Below are 4,072 nucleotides of genomic sequence, written 5' to 3' on the forward strand. Positions count from 1 at the left end.
GAAATCTTGCCATTTGCAATAATGTGGATGAAGCTAGAGTGTATATGATAAGTGAAATAAGTCAGAGAAAAACAAATACCATACAATTTCACTAATATGTGTAATTTAAAATATGAAATAAATGAACATAGGGGAAAATGATTGAAGCGAACCATAAAACAGACTTTTAAGTATAGAGAAAAAACTGAGTATTCTTAGAGGGGCGTTGGCCACTGGGATGGTTTAAATTAGTGAGGAGTATGAAGGAAGGTACTTGTTCTTTTGAGTCCTGGGTGTTATATATAAATAATGAATCACTACATTCTGAAACCAATATTACACTATATTTTTACTTACTGGAATTCAAATATAAACTAGAAACAAAAAATTTAAAAAATAATAAAAAATCAAATATTTGAAGAAGAAAAACAGCAGAGTTTTTCATTTTCTAAATCTTATGTTTTCCCTATAAATGTACAAAGATCAGTAAACATTAGTTATTTAATTGTATTGGTTAAATGCATAAAGTTAAGCATAAGGCAAAGAATAAAGGGAAATAAAACTTAAGTATAAATATTATCAATCTATTTACTCTCTAGACTCTGCCTCCCCTATGAAAGCTTTGGGCACTTCATTGCTGCAGAGGATCTAGATGAGGGGATTCAGCATGGGAGTAAGAATGGTGTAGAAGACAGACACCATTTTGCCCTGGGTGGGAGAATAATCTTAAGCGGTCCTCATGTATATGAACAAACCTGCTCCATACTACTTTCCCATCACCATGAAGTGAGAGGAACTGGTGGTAAAAGATTTCCGTTGGACCTCTCTAGACCCCATTTGAATGACAGCCACAATAACATTAACATAGGAAGCAATGATTATTGCTACTGGGGAAATAAGAATAATAACATAGAATATAAATATCAACCATTAAATAACAATATGCTGGTGCATGAGAGAGTGAGAAGGGCAGGGACATCACAGAAAAAGTGGGGTATTTCCTGGCACCACAAGATGAGAAAGACAATGCAACTACAGCTTCAATTAGACCATCAAGCGAGCCAAGAATGTATGAAGAAGCTGCCGTGAGATCTTAATAGGTGGCAAATGGCAACATAATGGTCTCAGGCCATTGAAGCCAACAGGAAACATTCTGCTCCAGGCAGAGACACATATAAGAATATCTGGGCTCCACAACCAGCCAGAGAGATGGACTTCCTGCCAGACAAGTAGTTGAAAGCCATCTTGGGTACAGTGGTGCAGATGAGCATGAGGTCTATGAGGGAGAGTTGGCTGAGGAGGAAGTACATGGGGGTGTGGGGCTGGTTGTCCAGGCAGATGAGGAGAACGATAGCAGTGTTTCCCATGAAGGCCACTGTGAAGATGCCCAAGACCAGTGAGAAAAGGAAGATGCAAGCGGGGCTGTCATTGAAGATTCCCACCTGGTTAAAGTCTGAGTTAGAGTTCTGATTCTCCCATGCCATGATAAATGTTTACTGCAAGGAATACAAGAGGTGACAAATGGCTGTGATTGTGTTATAGAAACATCAAGCACTTCCTTCCCTAAGTCACCACTTCTACCAAATTGCCTAAGCAAGGGACAATTGTTTCTGTAGTCAGGTGTTTTTTTTTTTTTCATTTTTAGACTAGGTATATTGAAGTATACTTTTAGCTTGATATGATTTTTTTTTATTATTTTATTTTATTTTATTTTATTTTATTTTATTTATTTATTTAATATATGAAATTTATTGTCAAGTTGGTTTCCATACAACACCCAGTGCTCATCCCAAAAGGTACCCTCCTCAATACACATCACCCACCCTCCCTCCCTCTGTTTTGACAGAATCTCCTTAGTGTCCCTCTTCTTTGCATTCAGCTCTAACAATTGACACATAAACGTTTTTGGAATGTCATTTTCCTGGCCAAAAACACAATTTAATTGTTTGTTTGTTTGTTTGTTTATTATTTCAATTCTTTAATTTATTTTTTTATTTTTTTTAAATATATGAAATTTATTGTCAAATTGATTTCCATACAACACCCAGTGCTCATCCCAAAAGGTGCCCTCCTCAATACCCATCCCAAAACTCCCCTCCCTCCCACCCCCCATCAACCCTCAGTTTGTTCTCAGTTTTTAACAGTCTCTTATGCTTTGGCTCTCTCCCACTCTAACCTCTTTTTTTTTTTTCCTTCCCCTCCCCCATGGGTTTCTGTTAAGTTTCTCAGGATCCACAGAAGAGTGAAACCATATGGTATCTGTCTTTCTCTGTATGGTTTATTTCACTTAGCATCACGCTCTCCAGTTCCATCCACGTTGCTACAAAAGGCCATATTTCATTCTTTCTCATTGCCACGTAGTATTCCATTGTGAATATAAACCACAATTTCTTTATCCATTCATCAGTTGATGGACATTTAGGCTCTTTCCATAATTTGGCTATTGTTGAGAGTGCCGCTATAAACATTGGGGTACAAGTGCCCCTATGCATCAGTACTCCAGTATCCCTTGGATAAATTCCTAGCAGTGCTATTGCTGGGTCATAGGGTAGGTCTATTTTTAATTTTCTGAGGAACCTCCACACTGCTTTCCAGAGCGGCTGCACCAATTTGCATTCCCACCAACAGTGCAAGAGGGTTCCCGTTTCTCCACATCCTCTCCAGCATCTATAGTCTCCTGATTTCTTCATTTTGGCCACTCTGACTGCTGTGAGGTGATATCTGAGTGTGGTTTTGATTAGTATTTCCCTGATATGGAGCGACGTTTTAACATCTTTTCATGTGCCTGTTGGCCATCCGGATGTCTTCTTTAGAGAAGTGTCTATTCATGTTTTCTGCCCATTTCTTCACTGGGTTATTTGTTTTTCGGGTGTGGAGTTTGGTGAGCTCTTTATAGATTTTGGATACTAGCCCTTTGTCCGATATGTCATTTGCAAATATCTTTTCCCATTCCGTTGGTTGCTTTTTAGTTTTGTTGGTTGTTTCCTTTGCTGTGCAGAAGCTTTTTATCTTCATAAGGTCCCAGTAATTCACTTTTGCTTTTAATTCCCTTGCCTTTGGGGATGTGTCGAGAAAGAGATTGCTACGGCTGAGGTCAGAGAGGTCTTTTCCTGCTTTCTCCTCTAGGGTTTTGATGGTTTCCTGTCTCACATTCAGGTCCTTTATCCATTTTGAGTTTATTTTTGTGAATGGTGTGAGAAAGTGGTCTAGTTTCAACCTTCTGCATGTTGCCGTCCAGTTCTCCCAGCACCATTTGTTAAAGAGACTGTCTTTTTTCCATTGGATGTTCTTTCCTGCTTTGTCAAATATGAGTTGGCCATACGTTTGTGGGTCTAGTTCTGGGGTTTCTATTCTATTCCATTGGTCTATGTGTCTGTTTTTGTGCTAATACCATGCTGTCTTGATGATTACAGCTTTGTAGTAGAGGCTAAAATCTGGGATTGTGATGCCTCCTGCTTTGGTCTTCTTCTTCAAAATTACTTTGGCTATTCGGGGCCTTTTGTGGTTCCATATGAATTTTAGGATGGCTTGTTCTAGTTTCGAGAAGAATGCTGGTACAATTTTGATTGGGATTGCATTGAATGTGTAGATAGCTTTGGGTAGTATTGACATTGTGACAATATTTATTCTTCCAATCCATGAGCAGGGAATGTATTTCCATTTTTTTATATCTTCTTCAATTACCTTCATAAGCTTTCTATAGTTTTCAGCATACAGATCTTTTACATCTTTGGTTAGATTTATTCCTAGGTATTTTATGCTTCTTGGTGCAATTGTGAATGGGATCAGTCTCTTTATTTGTCTTTCTGTTGCTTCATTGTTAGTGTATAAGAATGCAACTGATTTCTGTACATTGATTTTCTATCCTGCCACTTTGCTGAATTCCTGTATCAGTTCTAGCAGACTTTTGGTGGAGTCTATCAGATTTTCCATGTATAATATAATGTCATCTGCAAAAAGCGAAAGCTTGACTTCATCTTTGCCAATTTTGATGCCTTTGATATCCTTTTGTTTTCTGACTGCTGATGCTACAACTTCCAGCACTATGTTAAACAAGAGTGATGAGAGTGGGCATCCCTGTCGTGTTCCTGAT

At 38.3% G+C, this 4,072-nt stretch overlaps 1 pseudogene; it reads right to left on the reverse strand.

The window, feature by feature from the left end:
* Positions 1 to 567: 567 nt before the first annotated feature.
* Positions 568 to 1,463, reverse strand: LOC109257149 (olfactory receptor 2M2-like; annotated as a pseudogene).
* Positions 1,464 to 4,072: the final 2,609 nt, after the last annotated feature.

This window comes from Panthera pardus, unplaced genomic scaffold (assembly GCF_024362965.1).
Source record: "Panthera pardus isolate Hobbes unplaced genomic scaffold, ASM2436296v1 HiC_scaffold_1, whole genome shotgun sequence".
Classification (NCBI taxonomy): domain Eukaryota; kingdom Metazoa; phylum Chordata; class Mammalia; order Carnivora; family Felidae; genus Panthera; species Panthera pardus.